This window comes from Ascaphus truei, chromosome 2 (genome assembly GCF_040206685.1).
Source record: "Ascaphus truei isolate aAscTru1 chromosome 2, aAscTru1.hap1, whole genome shotgun sequence".
Lineage (NCBI taxonomy): Eukaryota > Metazoa > Chordata > Amphibia > Anura > Ascaphidae > Ascaphus > Ascaphus truei.
In genome coordinates, this window is record NC_134484.1 from 164,415,583 (window position 1) to 164,441,535 (window position 25,953).

Below are 25,953 nucleotides of genomic sequence, written 5' to 3' on the forward strand. Positions count from 1 at the left end.
CTTTGCACTAACCCACAGTAATAAATATATATATTTTAACTTTTTTAGAAGTTTTTTGTATGGTATTAATATCAATATGTTGTATGTTGCTTGTACCTATTAACTCCTGGATAAAAAAAATTCCTGTTGGTATTTTATTTTGTCTTTTTAAAGATTTATGGTTGTATTTCAAGGTTGATGTGTAAAAAAAATTGAGTATTGATAAGTTTTCATATGCAAACATGTATTGATATTTGCAGGATGTGACCCAAATCATTTATTTTGAGTTCACAGGTCAAAATATGTACACTCTATGGTTGCTGTGTACTTGTCTTTAAGAGAAATATGTATAACTATGCTTTGTGAATGATTTCATTGAGGTTCTACATGTAAGCCCCTCCTGTTTGCTGATTGATCAGGTGGATATTTATCCACTGTATATAAGGGATTAGCCCATATTTTGTATGGATTTTTAGTAAAATGCTATATCACTGCTTAGTAGACAAGGGGTCCTATGTTTACATGCAGCAGTGACGTCATCTTCGGACTCAGCCAATCACAATGGCTGATTGTATTAGCCTGTTTGAAGACTGGGCTGAATCCACCAAAGGTGTTCACACACAGGTCTTTAATTGGACTGATTAGCACTGCTATATATACTAGGGGAGAGCCTAGTTTCATTTCTAATGATCCAGACGAAGCCGCGCTGTCGGCGAAATGCGTTGTTCTTAATCGTGAGGAAGAGTGTACCAGAGAGGCTTCAATAGCGCTGCCTCAGCACCCGGTTTTGACCTGCACAGGTTGTTCCCACCGGACGCGGGAGGGGAGCTCTGTCACTGCGACGGTGCCGGCGCTCTGCAGTGTAGCTGCTCTGGACATTATATGCATGTGAGTGTACATTGGCTGCTATTTGTGTCAATAAATGTATATGCCAATCTGAATTACGCTCCATTTGTCCCCTTGACTGTTTGGGGGAGCTGTGGGTTAGTACACAGTGGGACAGTGCAACCCTAGAGAAATATCTTAAAGTGCTCCAGTTTGTTGGAACAGAGGACTTCTCTTCACAGAATTTTCCCACAGAACTTTCTATTTGCCTGTACTTACACATGGCCGTGTAACTAATACTATTTTTATATTTCAAATTATATCCTTCACCCTTCACTGATAGGTCATTGTGACCAAAATGTGATTTCATCTACTGTACGTATTATTTGCTGTTGATTTGTCCCTTTGCTCCCCCTTCTCATGTTTTCATTGTCTACTTTTCAAATAAGCCCCATAACCAGTTATCAATGGTATTGTACCTTTCACATGCTCCAAAGCTCCCTTCCCCTTTTGATTGCACAATTTCCCTCTCTCCACACCCACCCCCCTCCCCCTCTTATACCCTCTTTGGGCAATTCTAAAACATCTACTTTCCATCTAGTATGGCCTTCCTTATTTTTATGGTAAGTGGAAACAATTCGAACTGATAAGCAGGCATATGTATGTACCCCCACAGACTATCATTCTGGCTCTTCTCCATTGTAGGAAGTAATCTGCAACTCCTCATTCGTTCTCTTTTCTTGTTTTAATTATCTGGCTAATTAACGGTACCTGTTTTTTCATAAGGCTACATAACAAGCTTAGTTCACCTTCTGACAGCTACTCAAAATCTGACCCTGAATCATCACATGCTTTTGTTAGGAGTGAAATTGAGAGTTCATAGAAGAAAGGGAACCATACTTACCGGCTCCTGGCATGGATGGTACCTGTAGATAATTTTTTACTGGATCCATCATTTGCGAGTTCTCCTCTTTCGCTGCTTGGTCCAGCAGTCTATCCCTCTGAGATTATATTCATCCCTGCCTCCCTCAATTATGTGGCTTGCACGTAGCTAGGCTATGGGCCAAACAGAACAGCCCCGCCCCCCCGCCTCCATTACCGCATCCACCCTGGGGGAGGTACTCCGCCATCCCTGAAGCCCTTATAATTGCTACAGTCCCCGGATTCTACCACTCTAAAGTACAACTTGTACAAGTACAAACGTACAAAAAGGGATTGCTACTAGGGCTGTAAAACAGAGGAGTACACACTGTGGAATTAATTAACTCCCTTAAATTGAATCATGTATGCCTCTATCGCTGGAAAAGTAGCAAAACATGCCATCAGTGTTACTCCATGTAGGGTGGTTGTTACTTCCACTCTTGAATTAAAGAAGCATTCCCACTTGAGAAAGAAAAACATTTTGAAAACAACTGACCTCATTTCACAAACCATCAATAATCATCCTTAAAGCATAATTGTAACATTTTTGTTTTCTCTAAAATTCAGCAATATTTTATTTTCAGCAGGTAATATTCACTATACCGAGGTGTAGTATTCTTGACACAGCCAAGACCAGTTTTAACTCTCAATACTGTAGATTAAAAACAAATCAACGTACAAAAAATCATGTACTTTGTTTGCTATGGATTATGTTATTATTCATGCATATTTGAATCATCCAATCCTAACAAAAAAAAAACAATTTTATTTGTACTTAAGGTTTGGTATCTCAAGACCTACTGAACAAAATGTTATGATACTTGCCAAAATATATGCTTACACCCAGTGCTGCGAAGTGTAAATTAATGGGCCCCCTTGCTTACAAGTATCTCTGCAACAAAGTGTTAGGGCCTCATTCAGAGAGGGTTGATAAAAATTATCGTCAGGGCATTTAAAATGATGTTTTTTTGGGTGTTGCTATCACGGTATTCAGAAAGGCTCGATTACCTGCAATAGCAAAATTCCCAAAACGGGCGAGCTGCTGCCAGCAAGAGCATCGAGCCTCTGAAAAGGCCTAAACTGGTGATTCATTTCTGCTGCAGAGAGAGCGGCTCTGAGAGAGCCGCCTCTCACCGCACAAATGTCGCCCGAATTTTTTTTATTTAAATATACATTTCTTTCATAGTGTATATGTGCAGGGGGTCTCCGGAGCTGAACCACGTTGGTTTTATGTCCAGGGACCCCCTGCTTCCCGAGATACAGGCACCTTTATGGGGTACCGGTATCTCCTATGCAAGGGAATGTCCCGGTTACGTGACGCGGGACATTTCAATGCAGAGGGATACCGGAACCCCATAAAGGTGCCTGTATCTCGGGAAGCAGGGAGTCCCCAGACATAAAACTAATGTGGTTCAGCTCCGGAGACCCCCTGTACATCTACACTATGAAGGAAATTTATATTAATAAATCATTTCATAAACATCAATACACGCCCCCCCCCCCTCCGCCCAAACCCATACAGTACAGTAATGGGCAAAATAACTATTATACAGATATGGATAATAGATTATTTGCCCATTATTAAACACTGCATTTGCATACAAAAATAAAGTAAATAAATACAGTTATACTTACCACAACGCAGGTCCCTCTGTCCTCCATAGCAAGAAAGCATATACAGTATACAGTACATAATAAAGAAATTCTAATGGCCCCTAAACCCTTAATCACCTTAGCGGTTACTAACCGCTATAGTCATTAAGTGGTTAACCCACCCTGACCCGATACAAACTCGGGAGGCCTAATAACCCACCCCTGACTGACTATACCCACCCTGTACCCATTGAGTAGTATAGTGGTACATCATACCCATATAATAATAATATGGGCATGATAAGCCTCTATAGCACTCAATGGGCACCCTAATTACAATACATTAATACACAAGACACACAATAATAAAACATAAGTAAACTCCAAAAAAACACACTTCACTAAATAAAAACAGTAGCCAGCTAATCCAATCAATACAAACAATAACAACATCAACAATGAATTAATTAAACCATTAACCAATCAAACCAATTAATTCCTAAACCAACTCAAAATGAATAGTAACACTAACCAATCAAAACAATTAATTACTACAACATTAATGAATGAAAACATTAAAATACAAAGAAAGAAAATCTAACAATATCTGAAATAACCATAAAACGCATTAGCTAACATAATACAACATTAACTACAAACGAACACCAATCGCAAACCTTTTATTAGCATTAAGCATGAAAAAACAAACAAATCACATCCACATAATAAACAGAAATGAAAAAAAGCAACATCAATACCAAGCGAGAAATGCCCCCCCAAATATTGTCATAATAATGTATTAATCTGTACCCTAAAGTGGTACAGATTAATATATTATCAGTCAATGTGCCTCCCCCAAAAAATCAAAAACACATCTAATGAATCAACCTGTAAAAAGAGACATTTACAAACATTCAATATATTACTTACCATTAGAAGCGGTGGCCATCCGACTCCCGGGGTAACAGGAAGCTCACGTACCTTGAAGCCCTCCAACAGCATCCGATGCCATCCGCCATGAAGATCCTGATCAGGTACCAAAATCTTCTATTTTCTTTCTTTAATCACCTTCTTCTTTCTTCATCTGTAACTGATTTCTTGATCGGTTTCTTGAGCGGTTAGCCGCTAAGGTAATGAAGTTGCTGTAAATGCATTTTTCCTGTATTGGATGCATGCCGGGGGGCTCCGGAGCTGCTATTAATGGCTATTGGTGATAAAATTTTGCATAGATACAGGCCGTTATCGAGCACTTATCGAGGCTTTCTGAATATGAGTAGCCATTTTGGTCAATAAGTGCTCGATAAGGGCCTTATCGAGGCTTTCTGAATGAGGCCCTTATTCTCTTATGCGGGATTCGTGGATTTATACGTGGGAAAATCTTTATCTTTCCCAAATGCAGCTCCAGGCGTAGTGCTTACAGAAGTCACAGGCACGTCTTCCTCCTCACCTACGGTGGGGCTGTATACCCCGTATTCTGCTAAGGGTCTGTAACGCTCGGCCTGCCCACAAGCCAGACGAGACCCCGGAACTGAGGTGGAAAGGGTAAAACCACACACCTAGCAGCAAACGGGGGCACGGCCGGAGTGTGGAAGTAGCGTAGATGGTCCGGGTAACAAGAATGTAAATGATACCGTACTTGACAGCTCCGGAGTAGAAGGGTTAAGTTCTTATGCCAAGGGTCGTGGGTTGGAGAGGGCAGCGTAATCGATTGTCCGTAAGCCTGGGTCGTGGAGTGGAGAGAGCAGCATAGTAGATTGTCCGTGTGCCGTGTCCAAGGGTAGTAGAAGTCTGCAACGTAGAAAGTCCAAAGTGAGGTCCAAAGGGTTCCAGAGAGCAGCGTAGTAGAGTCCAAAGCAAAAGGTAAAATCCATGGAGGTCAGCAGAATTTCCAGGGACAGGAGCAAGCACTGAAAAGACAAGAGAGGCCAGGCAACAGCAGACAGCACCAAGGTACAGAAGCTATGCAGAGCAAAGAGGAAATGGTGAAGAGGAATTATATAGGGGCCTGGGACCAATCAGAGAAAGGGGAGTGACGGAGGAGCGGCCTGAAGAAGGGCCTAATAGGAGAGCAGAGTGTGAAAGTTTGGGACCAATGGGAGTGAGGGGAGGAACAGAGGAGTGACCTAGGTAAGACCCAGATAGAGGAGAATTGCTACAGGCAAAGGGAGTGGTAAGAGTAAGGGGAGGAGCGGAGGGACGGACGAGGGAAGGTACCGAAAGGGAAGGAGGACCTGAGGGGCAAGGCTGATGGGGAAGGGGCATGCAGGGCATGCGCGTGATGTCCGAGGAGGCGGAGAATGGGGAAGGCGCACCGGAGGATCCAAGAGCAGATAGAAGAAGGGGAGGAGCAAAGGGACGGACAGGGGAAGGGTCAGGTAAGGAAGAAGAAGCGGGGAGGCGGAGCTGATGGGACCGGAACGGATACACGCAAGGAGCGTGTGCCACGTCAGAGGAGGCGGAGTCAGGCGCTCGGCGCCAACAAATGGCGGCTTGGATGCGCACGCGCCCGTAGGGCTGATGCACGTGGGCTGGAGGTGCGGGGACAGCAGCCAGGAGCGGGGAATGCCGCCGGGGAGCCTGAATGGCCTGTGAAAAAGGTAAGGATGCGCTGGACGCAGGTATACCCGCAGCGCGGATCCTTACAGGGACAGAATCAGTTTCTTCTGTTTTCCCTGAAGAAGTCACAACCAATTACACCCGCTTAACTTTCAAGAGTGTGAACATCTTCATAGGATAACGATGATGCAGCATGGTTTCTAGAATGTGACCAAAATAAGGTAGCTTGTTTTCAAATCACCTCTTGTTTTTGTTTGTTCCTAATATTTTCTTTTGAGATATCCAGACTGTTTTTTTTTGTAGGTGGCGACATATTGATAAATCAAGGACGCTCCTCCCACTCCCACTCTTGACTACATAGTGCGTGTGCACAGTGGGTCCACGACAGCAGTGGGCCCTGAGCAACCGCCCCTTTTGCTCACTGTATTAAACAGTCCTGCTTACACCTTGTTACAATAATGCATGTTAAACATGTGGCTATTTGTTGATCGGTGCTACGCATTTTGTAAACAATTGAATTCTAACACTGTATAAGAAATATTCTAAATCCAAAACCATTAAAAAGCTACCAAGGGTCCTCCTGACCTGAGCTTTTGGTCTTAATGTTAATTGTTTAGAAAATGGGACCTAACATTGGATGTTCTTTGAAACTACTGTCAATACGATTACATTAAAACCGGGTGTTTAGAAACAAATGACAGTATAAAAGTATGGTGGGTGTGAGGTTTGATCCTAAGAACAGAATGTGCTCTGTTACCAAATGTTCTGAAATAGATTATGAAAATATACAGCAATTAGGTAAAATATTATTTTGGTTTGTGTACCATCAATATTTAAAATACTTTAATAACATCTTCCCAGGGTGGTGTTGTAAAGAAGCAAAATGGTATGTGGTCTTCTGACTTTGTAAGAATTACTTACTATAGATCAATTTAAGTTTAATTGTTGCAAGAATTAGGGAGCATTTGAACTCAGAAAGAAGAGGTCTTTAGTCCTGAGCAAGAGATTTCCAATATACGAAATAAAAATAACCCCTATCAGCACATTCACGTCTCAGAAAGGTCCACAAACCTGCCTTTCCGCAGAATCACCCAGCATACAACGCTCCCACTGCAGCCAGGCATTATGGGTAATGGAATGCCAATGAGCACTCACAGTGTGTCACTTTTTGCTTCATATCCATTTTCGCATGGACCCCTATAAGCTTATGCCTGCCACATTACACCGCTTTTACAGAAAAAGCTGGGTTAAAAAAGTGCATGGTCAGCAAACCTACTCACAGCTGTTTCCACCTTTTGGGTCTCATCAATGCGAGGATGCTTGCTGACCTTGCAACGTGAAGCTGGTAGTAGCCACCAAACCGGTACACAAAGTAAGTTATTGCAAGTAAAGTGACAAGAAACCTCCACCATACAGCAAATAAAAATTCCTAGTTATGAGCACATTCACATCTCAGACAGGTCCACAAACCCGTCTTTACCCATAATTACTCAGCACACAATGCTTCCACTGTCATTACCCAGAATCCATGACTGCAATGGAAGCATTGCGTGCAGAGTAATTATGGGGAAAGGCAGGTGTGTGAACCTGTCAGACGTGAATGTGCTCATAAATGGGGGGGGAGGGGACGCGGGGCGTTGCTTTACTGTGTTGGATTTGGTCACTTTTTGTCTCACCATAACTTACTTTGTGACCAATACAAGTGCAAAGTGTTTAAATGTGTGCTATGTTTGAGAACAAAATTAAACGAATGGAGTAATCATTCCTGTTTAGCTACCCGAGGTGAATAGCCAGTTTAGCAGGAAATGACCAAGATCTATTGTGGGGTACTGCAGGGGACCTTAGTGACCTCCGTCCTCTCCTTCATTTGGAATATTGTAGGAGTGATCACATGAGAGTGAGAATTAGGCGACATTCCCTATTGTTTTGAATGTTTTCTTAGTCTTGTAAACAATAACCCCCACGTAAAATAATGTTTTACTTTGACTGTCTTCCATATTGCGCCACCATGCTGCACAGCATTGACAGTGCACACAACACTGGACATAGAATTTTGCAGGAACAAGTCGCTTACAATCAGTGGCGGATTTACAATTTTGAAGCCCGTAAGCCCATACCTTTTTGCCGCCTATAAATTACACATAGTACCACCCTCTCCCAACCCACAAAATACCCATCCAATACAAAACACCACCCTCTCCAGCACACACAAAATGGATCATCCTCCCCCCCGCAGCACACACCCCACTGCAAAACACACACACGCCCCCCCCCTGCAACACACACGCCACCCCCTGCAACACACACACAAACATAGCACCACCCCCCCGCAACACACACAACTTGGCACCCTCCCTTGCAATATGACAACCCCCCCCACCCGTAACACACACAAACATAGCACCCCCCTGCAACACACACACGGCACCCTCCCCTGCAGCACACCCACAGCATGATACCCCCCCTGCAACTCACACGTCACCACTCCCCCCTCCTGCACCCCCCCCCCCACTGCAGCATACACAAAACAATCCCCCCCCAAACAACAGAACCCCCCCCCCCTCAAATTAAATCAATTTCTCCCCTCCACCACCTGAACGAAATCTCTCTCCCCCTCAAACAAAAAAGGAGGTTACACTGCTGCCACTGTTGGGTATGTGGAGGCAGAAACACAGGAATAAGAGATACAGTAACAGACACACACACACACACACACACAGACAACCCCCCTCCTCACTCACCCTAGTGGATGCCAGCACTGCACCCTGCCGCCCTCTGCTCACACAAGTAACTGCACAGCATGTTCAGAGATAATTGAAACATTGTTCTCGCGCTGTGCCGTAGCTTGCAGTCCCCGCCCATTCAGATGTCTCCTCCAATCCAGGCTGGAGAGAGGCGGCGAGTTTCAAGACTGTGACATCAAGAAGCAGCAGGGAAAATCTGACACCCCCAAATTCTGCCCAATGGACCTAATGGCAAATCTGATACTGCTTACAATATAAGTGTTGGTGCCTGAGGAGTGGAGGGATAAAGTAACCTTGAGTTTAGTACATTGAGATGTTATAATATGAAAGATCAAAAAACATTTATTTTTGGTCCACATAAAACAGTATGTAGCCCTCTTTCCCCGTGTCTAAGGGAACTACGTGTGCTGGATACCTGTCTGGCATACAGGAGGCCTGATCCTCTGCCACTGGGAGCCTGGGGTGGTCGTGTTCTATCTGGTGACAGCGCCTCCACCTGAGAGGGATCCTAGCGCAGCTGGATAATCCCTTCCCAGGAACAATACTGGCAGTAAATAAAGACACACCCAGGTATCCCCAACTTATATTTACTGACATACATATACACAACAATACAATCATAGTGCACAGCCTCACAGCTGTAGTAGATAGCCCCGGTTGTTGCTAGTAACTGTAGTCCCTTGCGGAGCTGTTTCCAAGATGTGTATATATATATGCACACAGTCATGTGAAAAAGAAAGTACACCCTCTTTGAATTGAATTCCATGGTTTTACATATCAGGACATAATAACAATCATCTGTTCCTTAGCAAATCAAACAGCATATCAGCACAAACACCACATACCAACTGTCAAGCACGGTGGTGTAGGGGTGATGATTTGGGCTTGTTTTTACAGCCACAGGACCTGGGAACCTTGCAGTCATTGAGTCGACCATGAACTCCTCTGTATACCAAAGTATTCTCGAGTTAAATGTGAGGCCATCTGTCCGACAGCTAAAGCTTGGCCGAAATTGGGTCATGCAACAGGACAACGATCCCAAGCACACCAGCAAATCTACAAGAGAATGGCTGAAAAAGAAAAGAATCAAGGTGTTGCAATGGTCCAGTCAAAGTCCAGACCTCAAACCGATTGAAATGCTGTGGCTGGACCTTAAGAGAGCTGTGCATAAACAAATGCCCACAAACCTCAATGAACTGCAGCAACGTTGTAAAGAAGAGTGGGCCACAATTCCTCCACAACGAGAGACTGATAGTCATACAGAAAACAATTACTTCAAGTTATTGCTGCTAAAGGTGGTTCTACAAGCTATTGAATCATAAGGGTGTGCTTAGTTTTTCACACATAGCTTCTCCATTTTGGCTTTATTTTTGTGAAATAAATCATGACACTGTGTAATATGTCATGTGTTGTTATTCATCTGAGGTTGCATTTAAATAATTTTAAGACCTGCTAAGAAGCAGGTGATTGTTATTATGTCCTAATATGTAAAACCATGGAATTCAAAGAGGGTGTACTTTCTTTTTCACATGACTGTATATATATATATAAACAATAATAAAGACAGCGCCCTTTTCACACCACACCCAAATTGCTGCAGTACTGGTAACGTGTGGCAAGATGTTGCACCAAGTACCGATATTCAGTGTTCGACAAACCTATACATTTGCTCGCCCCGGGCGAGTGGATTTAACCCCTGGGCGAGTAACTATTGGCCCAAGCAGCACACGTTTGGTACTAGGTGGCGAGTAGATTTTTTTGTGTGGCGAGTAGATTTTTTGGTGATTTGTCAACCACTGCTGATATTGAATAATTATATGTATAGCCTGGAGCTCCCGTGGCTCCTTAAGACCCCCCTTCCCTGGCGCAGCTCGATCGCGGGTATTGAAAAACCCGACGGCTGCTTCCAAGGGTGGGGGCTGGAGCAAAAATATGGGGACAAAGACTGTGTGGAGAGAGATTCAGGGGAAGCTGCCTCCTTCAAGCCCAAAAAGGAGCGCTCCATTCCTCAGGTAGTGGACCGCGGAAAAGGTCCTGGCCTCCTGGTCTACCGCATCCCTGCCGTGGATGACCGGGTAAAGGTCTGCTTCAGAGACACTGTGCTACTCCTTCCACCAGGGGGAGGAAGTAGCGAAGAGCCCATAACTGTCGCTTTAGAGTGTGCTCTCCAAGAAATTTTTCTAGGGGAGGCTCACGGACACAAAAGTGAGGTACCCCCACATGTTCAGTTCGGGGCACCCCACAAATGGTCTCAGCACGCTTCGGTTAATTGGTGTGAAGTGCAATGTAACCTGAAGTGTACATTTGACATGTGTTGTGTATTCTGTGTACTGCATTTTCACAATGTAATGTTTGTGCAAGATTACAACTGCTATCCAAGCGAGGACGTTGGAGTTCCACCAGGGGGAGAATATAGCCTGGAGCTCCCGTGGCTCCTTAAGACCCCCCTTCCCTGGCGCAGCTCGATCGCGGGTATTGAAAAACCCGACGGCTGCTTCCAAGGGTGGGGGCTGGAGCAGGGAGCAGCGGGGCTTCTCCTGCCTGCGGCCGGTTGCCGGGGACGCGATCGGGCCGTTGCTAAGGCCGCGATCGCATCTCTAAGGTCCCGGCGGCCGCAGAGCAGGGCGCCGCCATTGAGGACCGTCTCGCACATGCGCAGTGGACGCGTAGGCGCAGGGAAAGCCCCAGAGCTAGGGATAGCTCGCGCGAGCATAGGGACAGCTCAGGGAGAAGAGAGAAAGCCCGGGAAAGCTTGCGCACGCGCAGTGGAGGGTAAGGAAAGCCCGCGAACCCCTAGCCTACCAGGGAAGGCTCTGAGCTGGGACTACATATCCCATGAGCCTCTGTATGCCCCATGTGACACCAGGGAGCCAATAGGGCTTAGGGAGCTCCTGGGGAAAAGGATACATTTCGCGGGCAGAGAGCTGCGTAGTGAGTCAGGAAGAAGTCAGAGGAAGGAACAGACAAGGGAAGGAGGTAGGGTGCAGGAGAGAGGGACTCCCCTGTACTAGGCCAGCACCCCCTTGGTCCAAGATAGCTCAGCTCCCCAGTAAGGTGAGTGTTGCCAGGGGCAGCCCTCAGGTTAGGGACCCTGCCACTTACATTAGTGGGAGCTGGGAAAAGGAAGTCTGCAGTTAATACAGTTGGAGCCAGGGAGCTGTAGGGAAGGAAGGGTGCGGGGAGCGAGTGCAGCTTCTGCCCCATATAGGTACCTACACTCCAGGTAGGCCCCAACTCCCCACTAGTTGGGTGGGTAACTGCTTAGGGAAGTCCTAGAGAGGGACGCGGCCCCTAGTTTGGAGTGCTGCACTGTCAGAGTCACAACGGGCATTGCTGTGAGGTCTGACAGGCAGACACCGTGTTTAGCAGCACGTTGGCTGTTAGAGTTAGTGAGGCTTAAGGATGTGGGTAGTTAGGGGAGTGGGACAGGTCCTGACCCTTTAGGCCCATAGGAGTATCCCAAGCCACCATAGGTTGCTGTATTATAGGGACGGCCTATAGTGCAGCACGTGCCCCTTATGTAGGTAGGGACACAGAGAAGTATCGTTGTTCCCGTGAAGCGGTTGGACCCACGTTGGGGTCCACAGAGACTGTTCCGGAGTGGGACCGCTCGAGCGGTCCACGTACAAGGAGTGCAGTGGAGGATCAGAAGGAGGCATCGCCCGACTGATCCTTTGAGAAGACTGTTGCGGACCCGAGCACCGGAGTGCTCGGCAGGTATTATACCAACACATGTGCACCAACAGGCCTAGAGGTTTTAGTGACTGCGCAGTCACCCATTGACTATATCCGTAGGAGTACGGGATATTGGGTGTGAGGGTTTCACTGGACACTGGGTGGGATCACCTAGTGTTGGGGAAACGTCCTGCGAGACGTCACGGGTAGTGTCTCCTCGTGAGAGGGACACAGGTTATGAGGTTATGTAAATGTGATGATATTCTCCATGCATATTAGTAAAGCCCTTAGTTATTATAATCACTGTGTGTGTGGTTTCTGATTGGGTTCCTATGTAGGGTCATTCTACACTTCCCTAGAATCCTACATAGGTGGAGGCGCTGAAAGAAGATCCGTTCCAGAGGATTCACCCCAGGCTCTCATTAGCGGAGGCTCAGACCTCCTGTGAGCCTGCAGGTATACGCACCACACCGGTAACACCACATGTTCTACTCACCCACACTATATATGAGATTGGGTGGGGTGGAATACCCGTTACATATGTTACATGAAATTCATCAGTAATTGCCTATACAGAAAAATTTAATTAAAATGAAATAAGTGTGCTTTCCAAAATTGAACAATATAAAAGATAATATCAAAAAATGAAAATATCAAAAAATGATGATTAAAAAAAATTGACACTAGTGTGTCAAAGGACTAAAGAAAAAAGATATATTAAATAAAGGCAAACACCATGTGTTGAGTATATATATAAAAAAAAAAAAATTAAAAATATACATAATAAAGAATGTAAAATACACATGAATACTTAAGTCCATATGTAGTCCATGAATAAATGATACAAAGGTCCAGGCTGCTTCTTCTTGGGCTCACCAAGCTCCCACAGTACCTATTAGAGAAAAAAAGAGAAAAAGCGCCCGATCCTTGTGTAAAATCAGATGAACAATTTAATAAATCACGGACAAGACAATTGCACACTTACAATTTGTCCAATAAAATCAGGCATATTATGGGACCAGCCCATGCACCAACTGAAGACTCCACGGTCACCTCCGCTTTGAGATATCCAGGATGGTTTTGAATCCAGTATCTGTGAACGCCGCTCGCTCCAGGATAGGTAAAATCCACTTGTATGGGGCTTGTTAGCAGCGTGCGTCCGCCATTGCTCTCTCGCATGTAATACCGGGACCCGGAAGGACTTCACTCGCGTCTTCACGATCTCTCACTGGTGCCAGGGCAGGTCAGCCACCGTAGTTTCAATAGTAACTATCCCTACGCGTTTCTTCCGACTCTGCGGATTTCATCAAGGGATGGATACCAATAGAACTGTCTGGTGTTAAATAGTCCCTCAGACCAATAAAAAACGTTTTTCCACAGGTGTGTTCAGTTCGATTGGTGTTATTAATTAAATCAATACTTGGTGCAATTAGTATATGACTAATACTAAAACATATACAGGTTTTGCATATATAAAACAACAATAAAAAATAATAATAAGAAGGGAACTTATAATCCTACACAATCTATATATAAAATTAAAAATACATAATAAAGAAATATGACAATCAAAACAAAGTTAAGGTTTGTAAACAAAGAAAAATATAAATAAATGACAACCATAACATAATAGTAGCACTTAAAGTATATGAACTGAAAAAAAAAAAAAAATTATTGTAATAATGATCCTACAAATCCTAACTACAGACTTATGAATTCAAATTAGATATTAAATGTTAATATAAATAATGAACCTAAATAATAAACAACATTATACAAATCACATAATAATTGTAAATTAAAAACTACTAAATTGACATTAACAATAATTATTGAAATGTAAAATATAATATATAAAGTATAAAACAAGCTTGAAAAGAGAGAACAATATTAATAAATCTCTCCATATATTATCTAAGGAAGAGATGAAACAATGGACAATGATTACATGGTTAGAGCCAAAGATTTTTTTGGCTGTAAACCCTAAAACCAGATTGAACCCAAATTAGGTCTTGTTCAAACATAAATGATCAGAATGGATTAGATCATAAATGACAATTGATCAACCTGAGTCAATTCTAGAGAAATAAATATTGTAGGCATATCTAGAGACAGGGTAATGATTCTATAGTTCATAGCACAGGGATGAAACCGGACTTCTAAATGATACTGTTCCCAATACAAAATGGTAGTACCGACAGATGTTATATTGAGGTCAAATCTAAGGTGCAAAGTATGACCTGTGGAGGAAAGGTTGTTATATAATTGTCCACTAAAATGGTGGAACTTAACCATAAAGAGAAATGGTGAAGCCGTTATAGCATTAATGAAATTCAAGATAGGAAGGAACTAGCCAAGAGGCAGCAATCCATGTATTGTGATAACGTGCTGAGTAATTTTAAGTAATCTATATTAAATTAGATATGTGATTGTGTAATATATAATCATACAGATATCTGTTAGTTCAAAATGAACTATATCAATAACAACATAATTACAAATACTACGTATTGTATGCTTAATGTGTTAAATCTATTAACGTGAATAACATCTTGTATAAAGTGATAAATATATAACCATAAAAAAGATTATAAGTGATAAATGACAAATAGTGACCAAGGGTCCCCCACTAGCACAGACTGGGAAAAACAGAGGGAGCATGATAAACATGCTCAACCCAGACCTCTGAGATCCCGTCAATGATGAATGGGGAGTGATTAAACTATAGTGCTTGTATCGATGCAGTCATTGAGACCCCCTGGACTCAATGTTTCCAACATATATATCCCGAAGGTCTCCCTTAGATTCAGTTTTTTTTACTCTATCACCGCTGAGTAGTGTTAAAGGGATATGTTCTAAGCACATAACATTCAGAGACGATGGATCCTTATTGTGTTTTTCCAAGAAGTGTCTAGACAGGTTATGAGTGGTAATACCATGTATAATGTTTCGTCTATGTTCTAGGAATCTTGTGCTTAGAGTCCTTGTGGTTCTCCCCACATACTGAAGGCCGCATAAACATGTAACGACATAGATAACAAATGAAGATAAACAATCCATATGGCTCTTGATTATATGTGTAGATTTGTTATAAAAAGAAGTAATTTGATCAGTTTTACACATATGTCTACATGTTATGCATCTATTTCGACCACAAGTGAAATTTCCGTTTGCTATCGGTTTTATTATGGGAAGATCCTGAATCTGTTTAAGGCGACTAGGAGCCAACATAGTTTTCAAATTTCTGGCTTTTTTGTACACAATGGGAACATTTGGTGGTAATTTGTTTCCAATTATAGGGTCCCTCAACAGTATAATCCAGTGTTTATTGAGAATTGTTGAGATACCTTTCACAGAATTGTTATAAGTCGTAATGAAAAGAGGTGATTTAACAAAGTTGTCCTTAAGATTAACATTTTCCAATCCAACCTTTTTAGATTTATTGAGTAGAGATTTGCGATCTAACAGACTAACCTGTCGAAATGTTTCACATATGATATGTTTATCGTAACCTTTGGCTAGAAACCTTTCTACCAATAACTCCCCCTGGGTCAAAAAATCAGAATGTAGAGAACAATTCCTCCTGATTCTGAGAAATTGGCCCCTGGGGACATTGGCCAACCATCTTTTATAATGGTTGCTGTTGTTGTGTAAATAGCTATTTGTTGCAACTGTTTTGAAGTGTGTTTTGGTGATGATATTACCATTGGAACTAGCCTGCAGTTCTAAGTCCAAAAACACAATATTGTTCTTATTGATATTAAATGTGAATTTTAAGTCCATGTCATTGATGTTGAATGCATGTAATTTTTGTTCCAAAAGTTCCTGATCACCATCCCATATTAGGATAATGTCATCTATGTAACGGCCATAGTACACAAGACTCGCCCCCAGATCCGCATCACCCCACACATGGAGTTCCTCCCACAAACCCATGTAGAGGTTCGCATAGCTGCGGGCAAATCTCGTGCCCATGGCCGTCATGATTAGCTAGCTTCCTCCTGAGTTAACCTTCTGAGTGCTGGATGAAGCACTCAGACATATGTTTCCCAGGCATAACTGATAGGGGTTGACTTCACCCTGTCACATACCTCCCCTGTTTGTGTGTGGCTAGGGTCCCACACGGCTGAAGTCCGACCCTCCACTCATTCTCTTGACAAAAAATCAGCATTTCCATGGTCCTTTCCAGGTCTATGCTGTATATCAAAAGAGAAGGGTTGTAGGGCCATATACCACCTGGTCAACCTTGAGTTTGTGTCCATCATGGTGTTTAACCATTTCAAGGGCGCATGGTCAGTGACCAGGGTGAAGTGTACTCCGGCGACATAATGTCTCAAGGCCTCAATTGCCCATTTTACAGCGAGGCACTCCTTCTCAATGATGGAATACCTCACTTCCCTTGGGAACAGCTTCCGGCTGATGAACAGTATGGGGTGTTCAACACCATTAAATTGCTGGGACAGCACTGCTCCCAGTCCAACCTCTGAGGCATCCGTCTGGATGATGAAGGGCTCTTTAAAATCTGGGCTCCGAAGAGTGGGGCCCTCTAACAGGCACTTTTTTAGCATGTCAAAGGTGTTTTGGCACTCCCAAGACCATTTAACTTGGGTCGGGCACTCTTTTTTGTCAGATCTGTTAGGGGTGCAGAAATTTCTGAAAAATTGGGGATAAACCCTGTAATAACCTGCTAACCCCAAAAGGGAGCGGACCTGTGTCTTTGTCTGTGGGGTGGGGACTTCCTTTATGGCGGCCACCTTGCTAGCTAGTGGCCTTACTATTCCTCCCCCAACGGCATAGCCCAAGTATTTTGTAGTGGATTTACCCAGGGCACATTTTTTTGGATTTGCAGTGAGCCCTGCTTCTCTTAAGGACGTTAGGACTGCCCTTAACCTTTTTATATGAGACTGCCAGTGTCTGCTATAGATGACAATGTCATCCAAGTAGGCCGCGGCATATGTCCTATGGGGTCGTAGTACCTTGTCCATTAACCTTTGGAACGTGGCTGGAGCCCCATGTAACCCAAATGGCATAGTGACGAATTGGTATAAACCGAGAGGGTGGCGAAGGCAGTTTTGCATTTGGATTCTTCCACTAGAGGTATCTGCCAATATCCTTTCGTGAGATCTAGGGTGGAGATATACTCTGCTTTACCAAGAGAGTCAAGCAATTCATCCACCCTAGGCATTGGGTATGCATCTAATATGGATACAGCATTTACCTTTCGTAGATCCACGCAAAACCTCACCTTCCCATCTGGTTTACGGACCAACACTATAGGGCTACACCATTCGCTGTGGGACTCCTCGATCACGCCCAATTCCAACATGTCTATTATCTCCCTCTCTACCAGGTCTTTTCGGCCCTCTGGCAATCTATAGGGACGGGACCGTACTTTTACGCCAGGTTCTGTCTCAATCCTATGGGATACTAAATCAGTCTACCCTGGCAGCTCAGAAAAAACATCTGGGAACTGGTCACATAATTCTAGTAGGTCTGACCTTTGTTCCGTTGTTAACTGCCCTCCCATGGGAACCTGATGGTCATTGTACGTACTACCCTTTGGAAGCTGTGGACCCAAATCCGTCTCTCCTTCCTGAGGGTGGATGAACAGCGATCTCATCGTTTTCCAGGGTTTCAGGAGGTTTACATGGTAGATTTGTTTACCCTTCCTGGACCCTGGTTGAGAGATCTCATAGTTCACCTCCCCGGTGCGGCGGAGAACTTGGAAAAGACCCTGCCACTTCGCAAGGAGTTTACTCTCTGATGTCGGTAGTAGTAGCATCACTTGGTCCCCAGGTTGGAAGACCCTCAAGCGAGCATTTTGGTTGTACTGCCTCTCTTGACGTTCTTGAGCAGATTTGAGGTTTTCTTTAGCAAACCGACCTATCATGTCTAGGCGGTTTCTAAGGTCTATGACATACTGAAGGGTATTCTTGGAGGGGGAGGGCTCCTCCTCCCAGGATTCCTTCAGTAGGTCGAGAATACCCCGAGGTTGGCGTCCATATAGGAGCTCAAACGGGGAGAAGCCTGTGGATGATTGCGGAACTTCTCATACCGCAAACAACAGGAAAGGGAGAAGTTCATCCCAAGCTCGTTTTTCAGTGTCCACAAACTTCCTAAGCATGGTTTTTAAAGTACGGTTAAACCTCTCTACCAATCCATCAGTCTGAGGATGGTAGACTGAGGTCCGGACGAATTTTACCTCCAATAACTTCAGGACATCCTGCATTAACTTTGCCATGAAATTTGTTCCCTGGTCAGTTAACATTACTTGGGGAAGTCCTATCCTAGAGAACAGTTCTAACAGCCTGTGAGCAACCTGTTTAGCAGTGGCTGATCTCAGAGGGAAGGCCTCAGGATATCTGGTGGCATAATCTACAACAACGAGTAGAAATGTATGTCCCTTCGCAGAGGGTTCTAAAGGTCCGACCAGATCTACCCCAATTCTCTCGAATGGGACGGCTACCAAGGGCAGAGGGACCAAGGGAGCCGGCTTCTGTCCTTTTTGGCTAGTTAACTGGCATTCAGGACATGTCTCACATAGTTTTATGATGTCACCATGTATGCCTGGCCAGTAAAACCGGGACGAGATGCGGTCCATGGTCTTATCTCTGCTCAAATGACCACCCCATGGGAGAGTATGGGCTAGGGTGAACACTGTTTTAATCAACACTTTAGGGACTAGCATCTGTCGATTGACCTCCCCTGTTTGTGTAACCTTATTCACACGATATAGGATGTCATTCAACAGTTCAAAATGTGGAAACACTCTTACACCTTGTTCATCCATTATCTTGTTGTTGACCTGTACCCCCTTCTCATATTGTCTAGTCAGAGCTGGGTATTCCCTCTGCCTCTGACGGAAGTCAGGAAGATCCAGGTCTGGCAAAATTCCTGTATCTATCTGTTCCCCACCCTGGTCATCTCCGGCCATGACCTGCAGTCCTTTGGGCTGACTAATGTTACCAAGAGTTCCAGCCTTTCTTAACCAGTTCTCTTTTTCCGCACGTCTCTGTTTACGTGTCTTTGGGACGTGGTGTCTACGGGGGAAAATCTCTGGGGAAAAAGGAAACAAGTCTCCGGGCTTCTCCGGTACCAGAGAAGTAGGCTCCGTAGGAGTAGGGGCCAACAATGTTTCGAAGTAGGGCCAGTCTCGGCCAAGTAGAACAGGAGCAGGTAGCCAGGGAGCAACTCCCACTAGTAGGCTAGCCTCTTGATCCTTGATACGCAGTAGAACGTTTGCCGTCGGGTATCTCTTTGTATCCCCATGGATACATTCGATATTCCAAGGAGAGTCATATTCCACCTCTAGGATCAGGGTTTTTCCAGATCCCGAGTCCAGCATGGTTTTTACTATTTTCCCCTCCAGAGATGCTGGGACTAACCACGGATTGTGGTCCCCTCGGAGAGAAGCTGTGGTAGTGGTTCTGCCATATGAACAGTCCATCTCATCATCTCCTGAGTCCGCAAACTCGGTCGTCAGCGGAAGCTCTCGACGGGGCTCGGTGTTTGGACCTCTCCACTGTTGGATGGGATCCTCCCTTCTGGTTGGTGGTGGTATCCTCCCTTGAGTGATCCAATAGCCTTGGACCCGGGACGGGCGTCTCTGCGGGAGTTTGTACCAGGAACCCTCCGAGATGGGAAAGGGTCTTCCGATCAGGTTGACTGGATCTCCCGAGCTGGCGGGTTGTAGACCCCTCGATTGTCTGCTCTCCTGCCTCTGGTATCACCGGAAGCAACTGGTGTTTGCACGGACCGTTCCCAGCTATCCTGTTGGGTGTCGTCGCCAAGGAAGTTTTCCACCAAGCGGACCGCTGAATCCAGGGAAAATGCAGCGTGTCTTTTTACCCAGGAGCGGGAGGAGGGGGGCAGTATCTGTATGAACTGCTTGAGCACAAACTGTTCAAGGATCTCTGCCTGGGTATGCTTCTTTGGTTGTATCCACCTGGTACATAAGTCTACTAAGCGGTGGGCTACAACCCGGGGTCTGTCTCTGTTTGTATATTTGACTGTCCGGAACCGCTGTTGGTAGGTCTCTGGAGTGAGGCCTAGGCGATCCAGAATAGCAGCCTTTAGTTGCTGATAGTCCATGGCCTCGTCTGCTGGAAGAGCCTGGTAGGCTGCCTGAGCTTCTCCTATGAGGAGTGGAGCCAGAGTCGTTACCCAGCGATCAACTGTCCAGCCGTGGCTACCCTTTCAAAAGTGAAGAGAAATGCCTCTGGGTCTTCAGTTGGCTTCATTTTTGGCAGCATCACCGGTGGGTTATTTGGAATCTCTGGTCTGCCTGGGGCTGGGCCTTCGACTGGCAGTTGGAGTAGCTTTTCCTCCCGCCGGGCCTGTTGCTCATCTTGCTGGGCATGTCGCTCAGTTTGCTGGGCCTGTCGCTCAGCTTGCTTCTCTGCTAGCTGGAGCTGTTGCTCAAGGAACTGAGAAAAAAATTTCTCCATTTTTTTTTCGTGGCCCTTCAGATACATGGGCCGTCCGAAATCCCACTTCTGACACCACTTGTAACAGGACGGCCTGTAGCCGAGGTCAGGGAACAGTCCACACGTATAGTTTCAGGATAATGAAAACGTTCAGTGGCTTTACTTCTCCACAGCATAACATAACATGTGGGTACACTGTCCCTTTAAACAAAAACAAATCCTGCTCCACATTGGGAGAACTGACTAACACACCAGGCCTATCTAGCAGGCTGGCTGGCTAAACCATTACCAAACTGTAAGTGTATTTTAAGCAGTCAGGAAAAACAAATGAACAAGTCTTACTTTGGTTGTAGTAGTTAGTTTGGTGAATCCGTCTGGCTAGCAGCTCACATAGCAGTGTGCTCTGGTCTAAGGCAGCCAGCTACTGCCAGTCACAAGATCCTTTTCTACCTTGCTGGTTATCAGGTGTCAGCTTACCTCCTGATTACCTAGCTTCCTCCTGAGTTAACCTTCTGAGTGCTGGATGAAGCACTCAGACATATGTTTCCCAGGCATAACTGATAGGGGCTGACTTCACCCGTCACACATACCATATACATTTAATATACTGTAAGTACTTGGCTGATGCTATTTTACAGTAATTTTCCCACAGATATAAAAATGATAGGCAAAAATGATTTCCCCTTTTCTCCCCTGAGGCAGAGTGGGTGTGGTTGGTTAATTGACTGGCCTAACACACCTGCAGTGGGTGGGGTTAGTTAACTGATAACCTAACGCACCTGGTGGGAGTCCCTATTTAAACAGAGGCTTCTAACGAATCCTGAGCTTGCGTGTACTGACTGATCTGTGTGGTTGATTTCAAGTGCTGGTTGTTTAAGAGGGTGCAGTTAGAACCAGAAGCAGTTTGAACAAGGAAGCGGTTAAACAAGGTATAGTTTATTGAAGTACAGTTTACTGTTAGTACTTCTAAACTTCATAGTTGCTAGAATCAGCAGGATTGAAAATGCCACTCAATGCACATCTTGCCACATGTATGTGCACTTGGAGCAGCTGTTCCAATGAGCATACCGCTGTGAGAGGTGTGAGTGGGTGGTCTCTTTAGAATCAGAGATTGCTGATCTGAAGAGGCAACTTGCAATATTGAGGGACATTGGCAATCTTGAAAGGGAATTAGAGCTCACTGAGCAGGCCCTTGCTTCGACTAGTGATGCAGATGGTGGCGCTGTTAGTGAGGAGCAGGTAGGTAGTTTGGTTTCTGTTAGTGAGGAGCAGGTAGGTAGCTGGGTGACAGTTAGAAGGGTAAGCAGGGGCAATAGGGAGAGGCAGGTCATTTCTGAGCCGACACATTCCAATAGATTTGCCGTGTTGAGTGAAGATATTGGGAATGTTGGGGCAGAAATGGCAAGGCTGGAGGAGACTAATTCCTCTAGCAGCCAGGGGAATAGTTCCTCCAGCACAGTGGGGACTCAGGATGCTCAGATACAAAGAAAGATTGTGGTGGTAGGGGACTCCATTACTCCATTATTAGGAAGGTAGATAGGGCAATCTGTTGCCAGGACCGCATGAACCGAACAGTTTGTTGTCTCCCGGGTGCTCGGGTTCGGCACATTGCGGATCGGGTAGACAGATTGTTGGGGGGGGGCTGGGATTGACCCGGCGGTCTTGGTACACGTTGGCACCAATGACAAAGTTAGAGAAAGATGGAGGGTCCTAAAAAATGATTACAGGGATCTAGGCCAAAAGCGTAAGGCAAGCACCTCCAAGGTAGTATTTTCTGAAATACTACCAGTGCCATGCGCTACCGCAGGGAGACAGTCAGAGATCAGGAAGGTTAATGCATGGTAAAACATACTGGACATCTAACAAGCTCCTATTGAACCCCCAAAAAGGTTAATGCATGGCTAAGAAAGTGGTGCAGGAAGGAGGGGTTTGGGTTTTTAGAGCACTGGGACTCCTTTTCTGAGAGGTGCCATCTATATTCTAGGGACGGATTGCACGTCAATGAAGAGGGATCTTCTGTGCTAGGGGGGAGAATGCTAAAAAGGTTGGAGATTTAAAACTAGGATGGAGGGGGGAAGGGACTGAAACAAATAATGAACTAAATGGAATAGATGAGGATTTAAGGTGGTATGGAGGTAGAATGGGGGCAAGTGCAAGTTTGACAAGCAGTGAGACACCCATAGTAAATACAGATAATACTAGAAAACTTCTAAAGACTAAACCAAGTGGGAGCAGAAAGGAAGGAGCAGATAAGATAATAGTACAGGCTGAAAAAAAACTGAAATGCTTGCTTGCTAATGCAAGAAGCCTGACAGATAAAATGGGGGAGCTTGAATTAATAGCTGCAAGGGAGCAGTATGATATCATAGGCATTACTGAAACATGGTGGGATGAAACTCATGACTGGACAGTTAATTTAGAGGGTTATTCTCTTTTTCGGAAGGATCGAACAAATAGAAGGGGGGGTGAAGTATGTTTATATGTTAAACCGGATCTAAAACCTATTATAAGGGATGGTGTCTATGAAGGGAATGATGAAAATGTAGAGACTTTGTGGATAGAAATTAGCAGTGGAGGTAAAAGTATAAAGAAAATGTTTGTGGGAATATGCTATAAACCACCAAATATCTGTGAGATTGAGGAAGCTAAAATACTTTTGCAAATGGAGAAGGCATCAAAACTGGGTCATGTTTGCATAATGGGGGATTTTAATTATCCTGACATAGACTGGGGCAATGAGATTAGCGTTACAACAAAATGGAACAGGTTTTTGGGGGTGCTTAAAGACAATTATATGACCCAAATTATTGAGGAACCAACCAGGAGAGGGGCAGTTCTGGATTTGGTCATATCAAACAATGTAGAAGTAATAACAAATATTCAAGTCCTTGAACATTTGGGTAACAGTGATCATAACATGGTCTCATTTGAAATAAATTATCAAAAAACAGATTACTTGGGTTCAACAAAGACTTTAAACTTTAGAAAGGCAGATTTTAATAAACTGAGGTCTAATCTAGTAGTAATACAATGGGATGATGTTTTTGCAGGGAAAAATGTAGAAGATAAATGGGCAGTGTTTAAAACATTGTTAGAAAAGCACACTTATCAGTGTATACCCTTGGGTAATAAGTATAAAAGAAATAAGTCAAAACCAATGTGGCTAAATAAACAGGTAGAAAATGGACAAGAAGAGGAAGGCGTTTAGATTCTTTAAGTCAGAAGGGACAGAGAATCGTATCAGAATTATAAGGAATGTAACAAAAATTGCAAAAGGGCAATCAAATTAGCAAAAATGGATAATGAAAAAAGGATTGCAATAGAAAGTAAGGTCAACCCTAAAAAGTTATTTAACTACCTTAATAACAAAAAAATGAGAAAAGAAAATATAGGACCCTTTCAGTGTGAGATGGGCAGGCAGATTATTGGAGATAAGGAAAAAGCTGAGGTATTAAACAAATTCTTTGCCTGTGTGTTTACCAGGGAAGAATCAAGTTCAATAGTAGTGCCGCAGGAGGAAGCCACAACCTCCATATTAATGAACAATTGGTTAACTGAGGAAGAAGTTCATAAGAGACTTGAAAAAATTAAAGTAAATAAGGCACTTGGCCCCGATGGCATACATCCAAGAGTTCTCAAGGAGTTAAGCTCAGTAATAGCAAAACCCTTATATTTAATATCCAAGGACTCAATTTCCACAGGCTCAGTACCACAAGATTAGCGTAAAGCAGATGTGGTGCCTATATTAAAAAAGGGAGCTAGATCACAACCGGGAAATTACAGACCTGTAAGCCTGACTTCAATAGTAGGGAAACTACTTGAAGGTTTAATACGGGATAATATTCAGGAATACCTAATGGAAAACAAAATTATCAGTAATAGTCAGCATGGATTTATGAATGATAGATCTTGCCAAACTAACCTTATTTGTTTCTTTGAGGAGGTAAGTAGCAATTTAGACCAGGGTAATGCAGTTGATGTGGTCTACTTAGATTTTGCAAAGGCTTTTGATACGGTTTCACACAAGAGGTTGGTGTACAAAATAAAGAAAGTTGGACTCAGTAATAATATATGCACCTGGATTGAAAACTGGTTAAAGGACAGACAACAGAGGGTTGTCATAAATGGAACTTTTTCAGGTTGGGCTAAAGTCGTGAGTGAAGTACCTCAGGGATCGGTACTGGGACCCCTGCTTTTAACTTGTTTATTAATGACCTTGAGGTTGGGATCGAGAGCAAAGTCTCCATCTTTGCTGATGATACTAAATTGTGTAAGGTAATAGAATCAGAGCAGGATGTAATTTCTCTTCAGAAGGACTTGGAGAGACTGGAAACGTGGGCAGGTAAATGGCAGATGAGGTTTAATACAGATAAATGTAAGGAGATATATTGGGGGAATCCTTGATGGAGAAGGATTTAGGAGTGCTTGTAGACAGCAGGCTTAGCAATAGTGCCCAATGTCATGCAGTAACTGCAAAGGCAAACAAGATCTTATCTTGCATCAAACGGGCAATGGATGGAAGGGAAGTAAATATAATTATGCCCCTTTACAAAGCATTAGTAAGACCACACCTTGAATATGGAGTACAATTTTGGGCACCAATCCTAAGAAAAGACATTATGGAACTAGAGAGAGTGCAGAGAAGAGCCACAAAATTAATAAAGGGGATGGACATTCTAACTTATGAGGAGAGGCTAGCTAATTTAGATTTATTTACATTAGAAAAGAGGCGTCTAAGAGGGGATATGATAACTATATACAAATATATTCAGGGACAATACAAGGAGCTTTCAAAAGAACTATTCATCCCACGGGTAGTACAAAGGACTCGGGCCATCCCTTAAGGTTGGAGGAAAGGAAATTTCACCAGCAACAAAGGAAAGGGTTCTTTACCGTAAGATCAGTTAAAATGTGGAATTCATTACCCATGGAGACTGTGATGGCAGATACAATAGATTTGTTCAAAAAAAGGTCATCTTTTTAGATGGGAAAGGTATAGAGGGATATACCAAATAAGTATACATGGGAAGGATGTTGATCCAGGGATTAATCCGATTGCCAATTTTTGGACTCTGGAAGGAATTAATTTTTCCCCTTAATGGGGTTTTTTGTTTGCCTTCCTCTGGATCAATAAGTAAGTATATATATAGGATAAAGTATCTGTTGTCTAAATTTAGCATAGGTTGAACTTGATGGACCTATGTCTTTTTTCAACCTCATCTACTATGTAACTA